Source organism: Phascolarctos cinereus, unplaced genomic scaffold (assembly GCF_003287225.1).
Source record: "Phascolarctos cinereus isolate Bilbo 61053 unplaced genomic scaffold, phaCin_HiC Scaffold_4;HRSCAF=312, whole genome shotgun sequence".
NCBI lineage: Eukaryota > Metazoa > Chordata > Mammalia > Diprotodontia > Phascolarctidae > Phascolarctos > Phascolarctos cinereus.
This window is the reverse complement of record NW_027555847.1, coordinates 716,921,616-716,941,465: the sequence shown is the minus strand read 5'-3', so window position 1 is coordinate 716,941,465 and position 19,850 is coordinate 716,921,616. Positions and strand designations below refer to the sequence as shown.

The following is a 19,850-nucleotide window of genomic DNA, read 5'->3' as shown; positions in this document are numbered from 1 at the left end:
CACCTAGCTGCCCCCCCCCTTGCTCAAACTCTCACCCTTTGGGAGCAAAGAGAAAAAGTCTTATTCCTCTTTCAGAGGACAGCCCTTCAAAGACTTCACCAACAGCCATTTGGTTCTCCAGGCTAATCTTTTCCCAGTTAAAGACTCCTAGTTTTTCAGCTGAGCCTGATATAGCTCTTCCTACTCCAGGCCAGGGGCAGCTAGGTGGCACAATGGATAGAACACCAGGCCTGGAGTCAGGAAAATCTGAGTTCAAATCTGGCTTCAGACACTTCTTAGCTGTGTGACCCTGGGTGAGTCACTTAACCTCTATTTGCCTCAATTCCTCATCTGTAAAATGGGGGCACACTGGAGAAGGAATGGCAATCTACTCCAGTATCTTTGCCAAGAAAACCCCATGAGCAAAAGTCCACGGGGTCATGTAGAATTAACATGACTGACCAACAACTCTAGACCATCTTCTCTCTAGATAACATTGCCTTATAGCTCAGAGAGGCAGATCCAGCATGCTTCATTTTACTCCTTACCTCACTTCCCCTTCCCATCATTTCCCCAACCACAAGTCAGTTAGAAGGATACTTTCACCCCATTCCACCTCTCCAGTTCTGGAATCTTGATCCAATCAGTTCTGCCATTGTTCCTGGCAGGACCGTGTCGATCTACTTCCCTGGATTTGTATTTGTCATTTTCCAGACCAAAGACAGACCTCCCCTCTCTAATATATTGTCTTCCCTATTACAATTAAAGCTTCTTGAGGGCAAGAAGCTTTGTTTTTGTAACTGAGTCCCCAGAGCTTGTATGTGAAGTTGTAAGTACTTAATAAACATTCATCCATTCATTTATTCATACAGCCCTTTCCCCCACCAGTGGGCCACTTCTGGCTTATGAATGTCCTTTTTAAATGTGGCGTCCAAAATCAGATCGACCAATCAACAAGTACTGATTTTGGCATTGTACTGGGTGCTGTGAATACAAGGACAAAGAAACAATCCCTTTTGGTGATTCTACTGGGAGAGACAACAGTTCATATAAAAAGGTATAAAATATTTCATGACATTTACACACAATGTAGGTAAGAACCAGGTAGTTTGGGAGGGAGAACATTAACAATTGGAGGGACCTAATGGCACTGGACCTGCATCTTAAAGGAAGAGACATTCAGGTGGAGGTAAGGAGGGAGCGCGTACATTCCAGGCATGTGGGGAATGGGAAGACAATACTACAGATGGAGTGTGATGAGGGCAGAGGGACTCTCCAAATCTTATTTCTAGAAGCTATACCTCTCTTGAGGCAACCCAATATTGCAATGGTTTTCTACTATCTGCCTCTGTCTCTCTCTGTGTCTCTCTGCCTCTTCTGTGTGTGTGTGTGTGTGTGTGTGTGCGCGTGCGCGCGCACACACACACGTGCATGCTTGCACATGCAACAGCCATGAAGGAGAGAATTAAGAAGTGAAAGACCCATGACCCTCCTAGTTTTGTGTAAGGAAAGAGTCCTCCTCTCAGATCCATGCTAACTTCAGGGTCACTGATGCTCTCTTCCTTCCCTCTGCCATCTCCAAGGGCACAAATGGAGTATGGCTGAGTTCCCAGAACATGTCAGTCATGACACCTATATTTATGTAGTTAGTTTATGGCACAATTTATAGCCCACATCTCATGGGTCGAGGTAACTTGTGAATCTCTCATCAGGAAATGCTATGGATGTGAGAAAAGCAAATTCAAGCCCTGCTTGTCTTGACTAATATTTTAGGAAACAGAAGATGTGTTTCTTGAAACTGAAATGGCTGGTGAGAGGTTTGTTTCTTGGGGTTTTCACAGGAGCTACAGAATAATTCTTAATTCCATGCTGTCTGTTAGCGATAGAAAACTATTCCCATAATGCTGAGACTTTTGGATTATTCTAGAATGTTTAGGAGGGTAGAGGGGAGAAAGCCTGGGCAGAAGGATATAGGGGGTTGCCATGGAGATCTACTGGTTTGCCCCCAGAGATGGGGCATTTCTCCTCATAACAGCCTACACACCTCCTGTAAAATCCTCCTTGAGAACAAAGCCTGGGGCTAAGGGAGTACCTTTGTCTCCTTTTATCCCCTTTAGGTAACACTGATGATAGAGTGTCAGATCCGGAGTCAAGAAGACTCATCTTCTCAAATCTGGCCTTAGACGCTAGCTGTGGGGCACTGGGCAAGTCACTTCACACTGTTTGCCTCAGTTTCCTCATCTATAAAATGAGCAGGAGAAGGAAATGACAAAGCACTCCAGTATCTCTGCCAAGAAAACTCCAAATGGGGTCATGAAGAGTCAAACACAACTGAAACAACTGAACAAAAAGTATTTCTTAAGTGCCAAATATGTGCAAATGGGGATAGCTAGGTGGCACTGAGGATAGAGTGCCAGGCCTGAAGTCAAGGAGTCTCATCAAATCTGGTCTCAGACCTGTACTGGATATGTGACCCTTGACCCTAGGCAAGCTGCTCAACCTTGTTTGCCTCGGTAAGGTTGGTGACTTTGTACGGCCCTCCTGCACTTAAATCTAATTCACTTGCACGTCATGGCATCACCTCCCTGATGTCATGGTCTTCTTCTAGAATGAAGGACAACCTACTAAGTCACATGAGGATTGTGGAAGGAACTTGGAGTAGGTGTCTTGTGGAGAAGAGAGGACTCAGGGCCAGACACAGCTGTCTTCAGGCACGAGAAGGGCTCTCTGTTCTGTCTGGCTACAGGACCGGAAGAACCAGCAACACTGGATTCAAGCTGCAAGCAGGGAAATTGTGAAACAGACAGCCTCAAGAGATGGTGGGCTCCTCCTCATTAGACAGCTGAATGACGCCACATTGGTTAGGTTACATTAATGATTCCTTTCCATGGATGGGTCAGACTAGGTGGCTGCTGACGCCCCTTCCCTCTTTAAAATCCTGTGATTCCTTATAGCAAAGAGTGGTCGATTTAAATCAAAGGCAGCTCACTTCAAATCACACCTTGCAAACTTATGAACTGACTGATTATAGGCAAACCATGATCAGAGCCTCAGTTTTCTAATAAGAAATGTGCAAAATAATATTTGTATTACAGTGACCCAAGACAATTCTGAAGGACTTATGATGAAGGGTGCTGCCCATCTCCAGAGAAAGAACTGGTGGAGCCTGAATGCAGATTGAAGATACTTTTTCTTGACTTTCTTTATTGGGGGGGGAGGGCCGGGAATCTGTGTTTTCTTTCACAGCATGACTTATATGGAAATGTGTTTTTTGCATGACTATACATTTATAACTTATGTCAAATTGCTTGCCTTCTCAAAGGGTTGGGGGGTGCAAAATAATGGAGGGAGAGAATTTGGAACTCAAAATTTGAAAAAAAAAAGAATGTTAAAATTGTTTTTATATGTAATTGGGGGGGATAAAAAAAGAACAAAAAATATTTGTACTACCTGCCTTATAGGGTTATTGTGAATAAAGTACTTTTTAAACCTTACAAACTAGGTTTAAAATGCGCGCACATGTCTCTGTGTGTGTGTGTGTGTGTGTGTGTGTTGATGTTGAGTGCGTCCTCAGATAAAATTCCCCTTGTGGCATGACCTGGGACAGAGTTTCAGGCTCCATAGATGATTGCTCTGACCCAGCAGGAGCATTTTTAATGTTTTCCTAGCTCCTGCTAAACAATGAACATCCTAATTAGAAGGGATCCTTATGTTTTTATTATGGTACAATACTTAGTGAGATTTCCTTAGTCCTGAAGCCAGTGTTCTTGACCCTGTCAGGATTACTGGATGAACTTGAGAACAGTGAAACCTTGTTTCTTCATAATGCTTTTTAAGGGAGACTTTTCACTGAGTCAGACTGACCTTTCTCATAACTGGGGTGAATTAATTTACTGTCTTTGTTAGTCTTGTTTCCTGAGGGATTTGGTAGTAAGACACTGATACTTCCTCGTAGTTTCATATAGAAGGCTGAGACATGTCTCTCCCCACCCCGAACTTCAAGGACAGTTTGATATCTCTCTGATCTCTCCAGTTTCCAGAGACAACATCACTTATGGGGCCATAGAATTCAGAGCTGGAAGGGACCTAAGAGATCATCTAGTTTAACACCTTCCCCCCACTTTTACAGAGGAATAAACTGAGGTCCAGGGAGGACAGTGGTAAACTGGAGAGTCCAGAGGAAGGCAACCAGTATGGTGAACAGCTTCAAGATCATTGCTATTTGAGAACTGCTTGAGGGCACTGGAGATGTTTAGGCTGGAAAAGAGAAGATGGGCTTCTGGTACCAAATAACTAATATGGAAATGCTTTCCATGATCACACATGCGTAAGCTGTATCTGATTGCTTACCATCTCAGGGAGAGGGGAGGGAAGGAAGGAGGAAGAGAATTTGGAACTCAAAACTTAAAAAAAATGTTAAAAATTGTTTTAACATGGAATTGGGAGAAAAGTAAAATATTAAAATAATAAACATTTAATTATTTGAAATTTAATAATTTAAAAACAATAAACAACAAATACTTTAAAAAGGAAAAAAAAGAAAAGAGAAGGATGAAGGGTGATTTATCTGAAGGGCTGTCAAGCTGTTGTGCGGTTTGTCCTTGGTTCTCGAAGGGGACTATGACATCAGGAAGAGGATGCCATGACTTGCAAGTGAATTGGACTTAAGTGAGGGAGGGCTGGGCAAAGTCACCAGCCTTACTTTGTCCTCAACAGCCATCTGGGTCCAGTGACAAGACACAGATCATCAGCATGACTGGAGATGGCCCTGGAGACAGTGGGAGACCTTGGCCTTTTTCAGCTAAGCTCTTTCCCAGGTCTCAGTTTATCTGAGGCAATGCCCATTCGGTGATTAAGACTAGGTAAGAAATGAAGCCCAAAATGGCCTCTTTTTACCTAGTTAAAAAAAAAATCAATCTGAGAGGGGAAGACCCTCAGGGTTTCTGGCCAAAACAAAAACAATTCCTGTTTACACTCACTCTGAGCCATCAAACCCCAACAATGACCAAGTGAGGCTAAGTAATACAAGATGGAAGAAGGAAGATTTTATCTTGATATCAGAAAAAAACACTTCTAAATAATGAGCTCCCTATATAACTCATATGAGCTGCCTCATGCTAGAGAGATTTCACCATCAGGCTGGTCTTCAAGCAAAGGCATGTGGTAGAGAGCTTAAGTAGCACTTAGGACAGTTCCTGACTCAAGGTAGGTGCTTAATAAATGTTTGTTGATTATTGATTGATTCTTGTTGAGGATGGAGTTGAATTGTTTGCTTCTGAGGTCACTGCCAACTCTCAGATTCTGTGGTTCTTTGTCTTTCTTGAGGTGACACTGCTAGTAAAGGCCAGAGCCAGGATTAGAACACAGATTTTCCGCCTCCCTAGCCAGGGCCATTTCCATTAGACTATGTTTGTTCTTAAGGCAGCTAGGTGGCATAGTGGATAGAGCACTGGCTTGGAATCAGGAAGACTCATTTTCCTGAATTCAGGTCTGGCCTCAGGCACTTACTTAACCATGTGACCCTGGGCAAGTCACTTAACCCTGTTTGCCTCAGTTTCTCATCTGTAAAATGAGGGCACACTGAAGAAGGAAATGGCAAAATACTTAAGTATCTTTACCAAGACCCAAATGGGGTGAAGAAGAGTTGGACATGTCTGAAAAATGTTTGCATGTTTACTCCTGTGGCTGGTGTGAGTCATACAGTCATGTCTGATTTTCTGGAAACAAACCCCTCCCCCCAAAGCACCCACTTCACCACGTTATCCTCATTCTGCATCTTTTCAGTCAAAAGATTCATGGGTAAGTCACTATGGATGGGGAGAGAGGAGAGGGTGCCTGATTCACAGTCTTCTGGCCTCTCCTTGTTTCTAAGAGAAACAGAACTTCTAGTTGCTTTGAAGCAATCCAGTACCAATCTTCCAAGATGAGTTCCCTTGCAAAAGGTTTGTTTGAAAGGGGTTTATCAAGAGCTTTCCTTCATGACAATTAAGGATTGGGACACTTAAAAAGTTTGAGAGTCATAGTTTCTGGGTAATTTAATTATTTTTATTAATAAGGCTAGCATGTTTATTAATAAAAAGAGGTTAGTGTCACTTTCAGATGCCAAAGACCCCTCATGGTGGTGGGCTTACAGTTTATATGCTCTTGGAAGAGGGAATGTTTCTGAGAGGGGCAATCAACTCTGATTGGTCAACAAGTAATGAGAGAATGAATATTATAATGAGAAGTGGGCTTATTCCAATGAGGGTCTCGAGGTATGTGACTTGGACCACCCAAGTCTTGGTCAAAGAAACTTATCAATTTCCATATCACCTCTCTGACAAGAGGGAAGATTCACATGTTCCCAGATCTGGCTGAGTAAATACAATGAGCAGGAATCTTCCCACCAGCCCAAACTTAGAATTTCTTTTACTGTCTGATTAGATCTTAGCCTGGGTAAGTGTTTGCCTAAGATTTCCCATTCTGGTTGACTTCTGGATGAGGAAGTAGAAAAGGGGAAAAATCTTGGTCCTGATTCAATAATTCATTATTAATACAAAAGAGAAATAATCATTTCTCTCACTATTTACTTGGTCTTGAGATGTGAGACAGATGTAGTACAGTATATAGAGGGCTGGATGTGACGTCTGGAAGGCCTGAGTTCAGATCCATCCTTAGACACTTATTAACTATATGTCCCTAGGCAAGTCACTTAACCTAACCTCAGTCTCCGTTTCCTCATCTGTAACATGGGGGTAATAATGACACCTACTCCCCAGGGTTTGTTGTTAGGATCAAATGAGATAATATTTACAAACCATAAGGCACTATAAATGCTACATTATTTTTATTAATGTGGATTACATATATAGCATGTACCGATATTTTGTGCCTGCTTCCCGGTGATCACGTAGAAGTTTTGGAAAGCCTACTTTTGTGCATGTGCGGCTCTGGGGAGGTAATGGGAAATGATGAAGAATATCCTAATTGGCTGCTTAGCTGGAAGACATCAGTGGATGTGCAGAAAGAACAGCGATCTATCCCCTGCACTACCCAATTGCCAACGAGTATCTGATGGTTGACATGGTAGTGACCTTGTGAGTTCCAAAGGTCCAGAAGTCCTGGGAGGCTTTCTGGTGAAGTAGTTTCAGAGTTCCCAGAGCAGTAATGATTGCTGATGATAGGGAAGTTTCTGAATCAAATAGGACGGTCACCAACCATGTTACCAGCAAACAATATTGGGAGTGGTTGGACGGTGCAATGCTGAGGTGAAACAGAAAATCCCTGTTTAGGAATCTTGAAAGAGCACTTTGTGTCCTGATGAGACATTACCCTTCCAGATGTTTATAACCATAGTTATAAGTTAAGTCATAGAATCTAGCAGTGAGCAATTGCTTGGCTGAGCCCACAGGGGTTGAGGCACTTGGACCTCCCTGTTCTGTACCCAACCACTACAATTTGAGGACCAGGTTCAGTCCTGGGGAAGCCTGATTTTTTAATTAGAGGGATAAGACTCCTTACGTTCACATTCATTGGCTTGTTAACAACCCCCCAGCACTCCACAAATAATGCTAAAGTTGTGGCTCATTTCTAGAGCCCTTTGGCTTTGTCCTTAATATCTTCCTTTCTCCCATCTCCAATCTGAGCCAGAACAGGATCTTATGAACTTCACAGGTCTGCAGGACTTGCCATTGGCATTCTAGCATCATCCACTGAGACGGCAGCAGCTGGTAGCATTGGAGCCAAGACAGACTGGGTGCAGCTTTATAGCTATATGAAGAGTCCAGGGATGAACCAGGACTAAAGGGAATTCTCAAGACCTTCACAGAGGGGACAAGAGGACTTCCAAAAGCTAGGAGCTGTGAGTCATCACATGCCTTCTCTAAGCTGGAGTTCATTCTCCCCTGGACTTGAGAGAGTGTTACAAACTTCTGGTGGGACATTTCACACCAACTATGCTAACTACTCCTTTCTCAAAATGATTTAAGCCTGGCTGACTAAATGATTTCAACTGATAATCATAGCAAGAAGCATACCCATAGGGGTACCCAAGACAAAGACAACCTTTTGACTCCTCAGGGCTCTGAAAGCAGCCATGTTCTGGGGACCTGACTGATCTGGGCAAGTGAGAGTTGGGAAATGTGCCTTACAGCATGTCTCATCTCTGCACTACACTGTCCAGCTGCACCCAGCATTTGTCTGTTGATCTCATAGGCCCGCCTATAGCTAATCCTCTCGTCCAAGGCCATCCTCTCCAAAGCAGAAGATTTGCTCCTCCTTAGCCATCACCATTCCAGGGATTCCTCTCCAGTTGCCACTTAGCTCTGTCCTCCATGGGATTTCCAAACCTTTCACAATGCAAGGTCTGTTTTGTTATCAAGTTACTTATTTGGCTAATATCAGGGTAAAACAAACACAGAGGGTAAAGAAAGTCAACAGCCAGGGGAGGGGTGAGGGAAAGAAGCCCTGACCATCTATATTTTTCTTGCACCGGAAATTCAAAGTGGAGAGCACGTGCTTTTCATAATCGAGAGTCATAACTAAGAAGCCTGAGCCAGAAGCTGTTTCTTATTTTACTAGTTGTAACAACCTTGGGGCATAGGAATAGAGAAGGGAAGGACCAAGGGAATACTCAGTATTTTCCTCACTATTCTAAAATTATTCTAAATTCTTTCAGTGCAAGGCCATCACACGGCTGGAAGCCATCAGAAAATTTGTCATCCCTAGAAGACCCAAGCAATGAGTCAACATGTCCTCAGAAGTTTCTAGGGAAGCTCTGGTTGTATACTTCCTGGGATGGCCCCTTTAGGTTCATATGGCCTCACTAAGTAAAGAAAACAAAAAGCCTCTGCTAGCCTGAAACTTTTACTCAAGGCCAAACTGCTACCTAGGGGAAACTCATTCATTCTCCCACAATTTGGTCCCAAGAGCAGCACCATCGCCTCCTGGATCACTGCTTTGTCATGGCGGAAGGGCTCGCATAGCTCATATGAATTATGCTGTGCAAGGTTACCCAAGATGGACAAGTCAGAGTGGAGAGTTCTGACAAAAGGTGATCCATTGAAGAAGGAAATGGCACACCACTCCAGTATCTTTGCCAAGAAAACCCCATGGACAGTATTAAAATTCTAAGAGTTATGGCATCGGTAGATGAGCCTCTCAAGCTGGAAGGTGTCTAATATGCTACTGGGGAAGAGCAGAGGACAACTCCAAGTAACTCCAGTAATAATGAAGCAACTGGGCCAAGCTGAAGGGAAGCTCAGCTGTGGATGTGTCTGGAGATGAAAGGAAAGTCCTATGCTGTAAAGGAACTCAACTGCAGATGTGTCTGGTGACCAAAGGAAAGTTTGATGCTTGTAAAGATTAATATTGTGAAGGAACCTGGAATGTAAGGTCTATGAACCAAGTTAAGCTGGATGTGGCCAAATGGGAGATGGAAAAATGAAATGTTGACATCTTGGGTGTCAGTGAACATAAACAGATGGGAATGGGTGAATTTAATTTAATTTAATTCAGGTGATTCTTACATAGACTACTGTGGGCAAGAATTCCTTAGAAGAAACGGAGCAGCCCTCATAGTCAATAAAAGGGGGAGAAAAGCGGTACTGGGGTAGAATCTCCAAAATGACCAAATGAGATCTGTTCAAATCCAAGGCAAACCATTCAACATCACAGTAATACAAGTCTATGCTGCAACCACTGATGCCAAAGAGGCCAAAGTTGATCAGTTCTATGAAGACCTACAACATCTTCTAGAAATAATACCAAAATAAGATGTCATCATCACAGGGAATTGGAATGCTGAGGTAGGAAATCAAAAGATAATTAGAATGACAGGCAGGTTAAGCCTTGGCATACAAAATGAAGGGCAGAGACAAATAAGTTTGGTCCAGATAACTCTTTGGTCATCGTAAACACTCTTTTTCCAACAACCCAAAAGGCAATTCTACACATGGACAGCACAAGATGGTCAATATCAAAATCAGATTGACTATACACTTTGTGGCCAAATGTGGAGAAGCTCTATACAGTCAGTTAAAACAAGACCTGGAGCTGACTATGGCTCAGATCATGAGCTTCATGTTGCAAATTTCAGACTTAAATTGAAGAAAGTAGGGAAAACCATCAGACCAGATAGGTATGACCAAAATAACATCACTTATAGATATGAAGTGAAAGTCATGAACAGATTTAAGGGTAGATAAAGTGCCTGAAGAATTACAGACAGAGGTTTGCAATATCCTTCAGGAGGCAGCAATAAAAAGAAAAAACATTCCAAAGAAAAAAGAAGAGTAAGAAATCAAAATGGCTATCTGATGAGACTTTACAAACAGCTAAGGAAAGAAGGAAAGTGAAAGGAAAGGAGAAAGGGAAAGATACACTCAGCTGAATGCAGAATTCCAGAGAACAGCAAGAAGAGAGAAGGTTTTCTTAAATGAGCAATACAAAGAAATAGGGGGAAAAAACAGAATGGGAAAGACAAGAGATCGCTTCAAGAAAATTAGAGATATCAAGGAACATTTCATGCAAAAATGGAGATGATAAAAGACAAAAATGGTAGGGCAGAAGTAGAAGAAATTAAGAAGAGGTAGCAAGCATACAAAAAAGAACTATACAAGAAAAATCTTAACATCACTTATAATCATGATGGTGTAGTTACTGATTTAGATCCAGACATCCTGGAGAATGAAGTCAAGAGGGCCTTAGGAAGCATTGCTAACAATCAGGCTAGTGGAGGTGATGGAATTTCAGCGTAGGTATTTAACATCCTAAAAGATGATACTGTTAAAGTTCTGCACTCAATATGTCAACAAATTGGGAAAACAACAGCGGCCACTGGATTGGAAAAGATCAGTTTTCATCTGAATCCTTGGGAAATGCCAAGGAATGTTCAAATTACCAAACAATTGTACTTATTTCACAAGCCTGCAAGGTCATGCTTAAGATTCTGCATGCTAGGCTTCAGTAATATGTGAACTGAGAATTACCAGAAGAGCAGGCTGGTTTTTGAAGAGGCAGAGGAACTAGGGACCAAACTGCCAATATTCACTGGATTACGGAGAAAGTAAGGGGGCTCCAGAAATCATCTGCTTCTGCTTCATTGACTACACTAAATCTTGGACTGTGTGGAGCACAACAAAATGTGGTGAATCCTCAAGGATATAGGAGTACCAGATCATCTTACTTGTCTCCTGAGAGACCTGTATGTGGGCCAAGAACTGAATGTGGAACAACTGATTGGTTTAAGATTGGGAAAGGAGTATGATGAGGATGTATATTGTCACAGTATTAATTTAACATATATGCAGAGTACATCATGCAAAATGTCAGGCTGGACGAATCAAAAGCCAGAATGAAGATTGCTGGTAGAAATATCAACAAACTCAGATATACAGATGATACTATTCTGATGGGAGAAATTGAAGAATTAAGAAACCTCTTGATGAGGGTAAAAGAGCAGAGTATAAAAGCTAGCTGGAAGCTTAACATAAACCGCCCCCCCTCCCCACATCTTGGCAACTGGTCCTATCACTTCCTGGCAAATAGAAGGAGAAGAAATCTAAGTAGTGTCAGATTTTATATTCTTAGGCTCACAGATCACTGCTGATGATGACTACAGCCATGAAATCAAAAGATGCTTGCTTCTTAGGATGAAAGCTATGGCAAATCTGGACAGCATATTAAAAAGCAGAGATATCACCTTGCCAGCAAAGGTCCATATAGTCAAAGCTATGGTTTTTCCAATAGCAACGTATGACTGAGAGTTGGACAATGAGGAAAGCTGAGTGCCAAAGAATTGATGCTTTAGAATTGTGGTACTAGAGAAGACTTTTGAAAGGCTCTTGGGCAGCAAGTAGATCAAATTAGCTGATATTTAAGGAGATTAATTTAGGCTATTCACTGGAAGGTTAAATACTGAAGCTGAAGCTTAAATACTTTGGCCACTTAATGAGAGGAGGGGACTCATTGGAAAAAACCCTGTTGGGAAAGACTGAAGGCAAAAGGAGAAGAAGACAGCAGAGGATGAGGCAGATAGATAGTGTCATGGAAGCAAAGAACATGAGATTGGACGGATTTTGAAAGACAGAGGAGGATAGAAGGGCCTGGCATTCACAGGGTCACAAAGGATTGGACAGGACCGCATGAGTGAACAACAAAGCAGCCTGTCCTTGGAGCTCTTAGCAGCCCAGCTGTGGGAAAGCTCAATGGCTTTAAAGCATACCCATTAAGATGCCCTCTAAGATCACTTCCAGCTCTAAATCTAAGGACTCAGAGAGGGCCCTGGGCATTGGACTAAAGAAAAGTAGATTTGGAAAAAGGATAAACAGGGTAATCCCACTGACAACCGTGATTCAGAAAAAGTCTCTCATCATTCAGGAAGCACTCTCATCATTGGGTTACTCCTGCTTTGCCAAGGGTTACTCCCTTTCTTTGAATTCTTTCCCAAGACGCTGCTTGAGAGCTATCCAGATGGTTATCGGGTTTCCTTTGGCGGTCAAGTTCTTTTGGTTCTGCCCATTGTTCTAAGGAAAGAAGGAATATTGTCTGCTGTGGGAGACATGTCCAACTCCCCTTTCATCTCCTCCGTTTTTAGTTCTCCTACACTGTTTATTCAGAACCTTCGCTTGAATTATAACTATTTACTTAAAAGGACTCCTGGTGTGTCTCTAGACTCCACGTCAGAAGTAAGAGGTGATTGTGCTGACAAGCTAAAACAACCATTAAGCCAATGATAGAGCAGTTAAGAATGTGTCAGAGAAGATGAGCTAGGGAAGGCAACTATGTAAGTGTTATTGTCTCCACTGACTGGTTTTCTGTAGCCTGTCATCTCTAACCATGCAAGGTTGGGTCACTGTGACAGTCTTCTTTAAAGATCAAGGCAAGGGATGGACAAAGGCTAACTCTGCACTTTAGAGTAGTAGATTAAGGCTTTAATTGTTTCACAGCATTTTAATAGGTCAAATGGCATGTCCTGGGGTAGACACTGGCTAAGGATACAGGCTGATGGTAAGGCAAGAGTATCTATCTAGCTGTCTATCTATCTATCTATCTATCTATCTATCTATCTATCTATCTATCTATCTACCCACCTATTATCTAACTATACATCTAGGTATAGATAGATATGGCAAGAGTACATATAGATACAGATACGGATATAGATACAGCTATAGATACAGACACAGAGATGGATATAGATATAGATGTAGAGACAGAGACAGATTTAAATAAAGAGACAGATACAGATACAGACGTAGAGAGATACAGTATAGATAGAGACATGGATACAGATATCAATAGAGACATAGATATAGATGTAGAGATAGATATAAATATAGATGCAGACATGGATGCAGATACAGTTACAGCTATAGATACAGATGCAGACAAGGATATAGCTATAGACACAGATATAGATGTAGATGAAGAGACAGAGATATAGATACAAATACAGATACAGATACAACATGGATACAGATAGTTATAGCTATAGATACAGACACAGACATGGATATAGATACAGATGTAGAGACAGAGACCAATATAGATATGGAGACAGATACACAGACACAGATACAGAGACAGATAAAGATATTGATACAGAAACAGATAGACACACAAATACAGATATCGATGGAGACGTAGATATAGATAGAGAGACAGATATAAATATAGATACAGACATGGATACAGATACAGTTATAGCTATAGATACAGACACAGACATGGATATAGATATAGATGAAGAGACAGATATACATATAGCTATATAAGTGCATTTCTTGCACTTCTTAGCTTTTCTACTAATTTGTCTTATGACACTAAACAGTCATATAACTCCTCTGGCCTCCATTTCCTAGTCTGCAAGGTAAGTACACTGGCAGCAAGTTGGCAAAGAAGACATAAGATGGAGAGAATAGTCAAATGTTGGACTGTTCTGGGGAAAGGCAGACACACAACTAAGCCAGGACTGGCAGAGCAGCCAATTAGTCTGACCACACTGGAAGGAAACTGGAATCAGGCAAGAAAAGTTAATCAGCTGTTTGTGTCCTTTGATGCAGAGCTCTCACTGTGGGGTGCTACCCATGGGCATCATGGAACATTGGAAAGAGCAGTGGATTTGGAGTCAAAGGACCTGGGTTCAAATCCCAATTTTGCTATGTATTTGGAAAGAATGGTTTGTCTATAAAAAATATTTATAGCAGCACTTTTGGTAGTAGCAAAAAACTAGAAATGATTCCAAATCATTCATTACATACTTATTGCATGCCAGGAACTGTACTAAAAATTGAGGCCATTCACTCAGAGTTCCCCCTTCTCCTTCCCTACCTCCTCCTCATTGCACACTTTTCCTTCTACTACTTCTTTCACTCCTCATTTCTCACCCTGCCACATTCATTTGGGTCTTCTTTGACTTCTCCCATCATGCCACCTTGCTGGTTAACTTCTTCCTCCCCCATGACCTTTTGCTTTTTAACTTCCTTTTCTGTGTTTTCTCTCCCCATTAGGCTGTAAGCTCCCTGAGAGAAGGGACTTTCCTTTCTGCTGTATTTGTATCCCTAGTACTTAGCACAGTGCCTGGCACATAGCAGGGGCTTAATAAATGCTTACTGACAGACTCCAGGGTCATATGCAGAGGATGCCCTTGCCTTTGTCAAAGCCAACTCCTCTGCTTGTGACCTTGACCCTGTCCCCTCCTAACTTCCCTAGCCAATAGCCCCCTTCATCACCCCCATTCTGTCCCTGATCTTCATTTTCTTCCTGTTTGCTGGCTCCTTCCCTTCTGCCCACAAAAAATGCTCATGTCTCCCCCATCTTTAAAGAACCTTCACTTGATTTGATCATCCCCATTAGCTATCTTCTCATCTCTCCCTTTCTCTTCATGACTAAACTCCTTGAGAAAGCTGTCTACCATCAATGCCTCCATTTCTTCTCTTCCTGCTGTCTTCCAAACCTTCTCCAGTCTGGCTTTTGATCTCATCATTCAACCCTCCCAAGTTACCAGTGCTGTTATTTGCCAAATCGATTGACCTTTTCTCAAAACTCATCCTTCTTGAGTTCTGAGGCCTTTGACACTGCTGACCACCCTCTTCTTGATGCTCTCTCCTCTCTGGGTTGTTATGATGCTGCCCTCTCCTGGCTCTTCTCCTGTCTGTCTGACCATTTGTTCTCAGTCTTCTTTGCTACATCTTCATCCACACAAACCTGTAGTGGATCCAATCAGTGCAATAGGGGGACTTTCTTCAGCTTTTTTTTTTTTTTAGCAGCATGTAAATAGGGGACCAGGAGGCAAATGATGGGAGTGGTCCAGGAATGGAGCTTGGCAAAGCTGAGGGAGGGAGCAAGGGATCTGACAGTAGAAGCTTCTGTAGAGTTGCATTGAGTCATGAAAGGGTTGAGATTGGAAAGAGGAGGGGAAAGTGAAGTCAGAGGAGGGAGTGATGGGCCAGGAAAGTATGGAGGAAGAGAGGGATTGAAGGTCAGAGTGAGGTCAAAGATAGGCTTAGGAGGGATGTAGTGACGATAGGAGCTCAGGACCTCATGATCATGGATGTGGAACCCTTACGGGTGATGGCCAACTCAAAGCTATGAGTGTTCTAGAGCCAGGGGTGTTCTAGAGCCAGCTCACTGAACTCATTGTTAAATATTGGCAAATGCTACAAACCAGGGCTTGGTTTATTGATTGATTGATTATCTGTACTTCAGAAAATATTAATAATGTACAGATTAAACTGAAAAGTATGTCCAGCACACTCTTGTTTTTGGAGAGGCAGTTGTTAAATATTTACTAGCACATCCCTGGGTATGACTATGGCTGTGGTGGCAAGGAAGTTGTGTGAGTTGGGTAGACTGAGGGCACCTGGGAAGGTAGGGTGTTTGAGGGAACACCAACATATATGTTGAAGTCCCCGAATATAAGGGCAGGAGTTGGTCAACATCTTAACTCAATATGTCCACAACTGAACTCATTATCTTTCCCACTGATCCCTCCCCACCTCCTAGGTCCCCATTTCTATAGGAGACAACACCAACTCCCAGTCCCTCTGGCTCACAACCTAGGTGTCATCACAGATTCCTCATTATTTCTCACCCCCCAGATCCAGTCTGTTGATCTCATCTTTGCATCATCTCTTGAATGCATCCTCTTCTCTCTTCTGACCCCCCCCCCCTTGGTACTGGCCCTTATCACCTGATGCCTGGATTATTGCAATTCCCTTAGGCAGGGTCAGCCTGCCTGAAGTCCCTTCTCACTCCAGTCCATCCTCTGTTCAGCTACTAAAGTGATTTCCCTAAAACACAGGTCCAATTATGTCACTTCTCTACTCCACAAACTCCCTATTGCCTCTAACAGCAAATACAAAATGCTATTTGTCATTCAAACCCTTCATATCCTGGCCCCCTCCTACCTTTCTAACTCCCTGGCATGTACTCTTCGATCCAGTGACATGGGTGTTCTGGCTGTTCTACGAACAAGACACTCCACCTCTTAGCTCTGGGTATTCTCTCTGGTTGTCCCCTATGCCTGGAATACTTTCCTTCTCAGTTCTGACTACTGGCTTCCTTTAAGTCCCAACTAAAATCCCACCTTTTACAGGAAGCCTTTCCCACCCCCTCTTAACTCCATTGCCTTTCCTGTTAATTATTTCCTATTTATCCTGTCTAGGGCTTGCTTTAAGTATATGTTTGCATGTTGTCCCTCCATTAGATGGTAAGCTCTTCGAAGGCAGGAATTGTCTTTTGTCTTTTTTTTTTTTGTTTGTTTTTAGGCACTTGGGGTTAAGTGACTTGCCTAGGGTCACACAGCTAGTTAAGTGTCAAGTGTTTGGTCTGAGGCCGGATTTGAACTCATGTCCTCCTGACTTCAGGGCCGGTGCTCTATCCACTGTGCCATCTAGCTGCCCCTGTCTTTTGTCTTTTTGCAGCCCTGACATTTAGCATAGTGCCTGACAGTAGAAGGTGCTTAATGTTTATTGATTGATTGATTGATTGATTGATTGATTGATTGATTAGGGGTGGAGAGGAAGACTGTGAGCAAGTACTGAACTTCTTAAGAAAGGAAGGGAAATGATCTGGGGCCTGGTAAATAAAGGCCACTAGGTTCAAAATTGGCTCTCATTGATTGGCCAGCAATTGGTCCCAGGCCAATCACCACTCATTCATTGTTTAAGGTCTGACTGGCTCAATGTGAATATAAATAGCAATTGTTTCTGTTTTGGCCAGAAACCCTGAGGGTCTTCCTCTCCCAGATTGATTTTTTTTTTAACTAAGAAGCCATTCTCTACCTCATTTCTTACCTAGCCTTAATCATTGAATGGGCCGTTGCTTCAGTCAAACAGAACTGTTAAAGATTTCAGCTTAAAAAGGCCAAGGTCTCCCACTGTATCTCAGGGGGCTATCTCTAGTCATCCTGATCATCCCGATCTATATCTCACCACTGGACCCAGATGGCTCCGAAGGAGGAAGTGAAGCTGGTGATTCTGCACAGCCCTGCCTCACTTAAATCCAATTCACTTGCGGATCACGGCATCCCCCCTCTGATGTCATGGTCCTCTTCAAGAATGACGGACAAGCAACAACAGTATGGAGCTTAAAGGAGTAAAGGATGCTAAGTGATGGTGGCAGGGAGAGTCTAGAAGTGATAACAGGGGACAAAACATCTTCTGTCTTCACTTTCAAGACCAGCACATCAGGGAGATGCAGCTACCTAGGGACTGGGGAGTGGCTGGACAGACTGGTGAGAATGAATGTGATAGTGTATTGTTGCAATGTAAAAAATGGCAATTATGAGGAATCCAATGAAATACACGAAAACTTGGATGGACAGAATGGAATCAGCAGAACCAGAGAAGAAATGTGTACAGTGACCAAAATAATGTCAATGAAAAGCAAACGAAAGTAAAGCCAGTGCCTATAACCAACCAATGATCAATTTTGGCTTCAGAAAAGAGTTGAGGAAATGTACTTCACATCTTTCTTTGGAAAGGTGGGGGGTCTGTAGGTGCAGAATGTGGCATACACTATCAGATTTGGATGCCACGTGGGTTGGTTTTGCTGTTTTTCTTTTTTCACAAGGAAACAGTGAACCAAGTGAGTGGATCAGGTCAGATCAGTATATTTGGAAATGACTGTGATGTTAAAATACCAAAAATATAAAAATACCCATTTTCTTTTATTTTATACACTAGACTGTAAATTCCTGGAGGGCAGAGTCTGTTTCTCTTTCGTCATTCTATCTCTGGGGCCTAATTCAAGATAATCACTTAAAAATGCTCATTGATTGATGGATTTTTTTATATACAGTCTCATCCAATCCTCATAATGACCCTGGGAGATGGATATAGGTTCATGGGATTCCACAGTCTGAGGGAACTCAGAGTAGCTATTCAGTCTAACTTTTACCTACAATACAAATATGGTTCACAGCATCCCAGATAGGTGGACACCTAGCCTCCCAATGGGTGAAGACTTCTAGGAAGGAACCAGGAACTCTTGATCTCTTGAAGCATTATGATGCAACTCTAGTCATTATGTAGTTTTTTCTTTTTCTTTTTTTTGTCACAGGCATTTTTATTAACAGACCATTAGAAAAATAATCATGGTAGAGATCTTTAGTTCATTTTTCTAATAAGCCTATTGATCTGGTCTTCCCTGTTACCAGCATCTCCACCTTCCACAAAATGTGTAGTCTTTTTCTTCATTCCACCTTGTGGAGAAGATAATTTGAAGGGCCACAGGAAGTTGTTGGCAGCTTTGAAGTGCTTGCCAACAGTGTAGATCTCATGGATCAAGTCCTCCATGCAGATAATTCCATATTTACCAAGAGATTTTGCAGTAAGGGCATTATCCGTTAGGGCAATTCTCTGTTTCCTGATCTTGCCATAACCATGTTTGTAAATCAGGTCATTCACAGACTTCAGGTTTGGGTAACCCCATGCAATGTATGGTTCCACAATACTCAGCGTGTCAATGGAAGCCTTGTTAAGCTTAACAAAAGTGCCATTGAAGATTTGGCGAAGACAAAGAAGCTGCAAAACTTTTCAGACCTTTGGGCTAACACCATTGATACCTCTGATTCTGATCACAAAAGCTAACTTGGGTTCAGCAGGTACATAGTAGTTGCCAGCTTTGCATGCCATTCTAACCAGCCGGATTTCACTTCTGTACATCTGTCTGTACTCTTTATGGTAGGCTTTAGCTTTTTCATAGATAACTTTCCTCCATATGTGATGAAGCTTTTTTACAGCCATCTTCTTCTTTAGGTGTTTGGCCTTCAGTATTGCAAAACCCTTTCGCTTTTTCAAAAGGGATTCTGGAACAGATGGTAGCTTCTTCTTTTCTTCTACGCCCACCATGATTCCAGCTGGAAAAAGAGCTAGTTTTTTCTTAAAACTGGAATTTGCTTGCCTCCAAGTAATTTCCACCTGTTGGCCCAAGTTCCGCCTTCTGGGGTCAAGTAGAATATTTTAGGACAGCTAGGTGGTGCCATAGTGCATAGAGTGCTGGGCCTGGAGTCATGAAGACCCAGTTTCCTGAGTTCAGATCCAGGCTTAGACACTGACTAGCTGTGTGACCCTGGGCAAGTCACTTCACCCTATTTGCCTCAGTTTCCTCATCTGTCAAATGAGCTGGAGAAGGAAATGGCAAACCACTCTAGTATCTCTGCCAAGAAAACCCCAAATGGGGTCATGAAGAGTTGGACATGACTGAAAATGACTGAAGAACAACAAAAGAATATTATGGCATAAAAGTGGCCCCAAACAGCCTCCGGAAAGTTCTACTAAGATGGAAAAGGAGCAAGGGAATAAGCCTTTACATAGCACCTACTATGTGCCGGACGCTGTAGCACTTGTTTTGGGGGAAGGCAATCAGGGTTAAGTGAGTTGCCCAGG

At 42.5% G+C, this 19,850-nt stretch overlaps 1 pseudogene; it reads right to left on the bottom strand.

Moving 5' to 3' along the window:
• Positions 1-18,513: 18,513 nt before the first annotated feature.
• On the bottom strand, positions 18,514-19,335 carry LOC110215246 (large ribosomal subunit protein uL30 pseudogene; annotated as a pseudogene).
• Between the last annotated feature and the right edge of the window lie 515 nt (positions 19,336-19,850).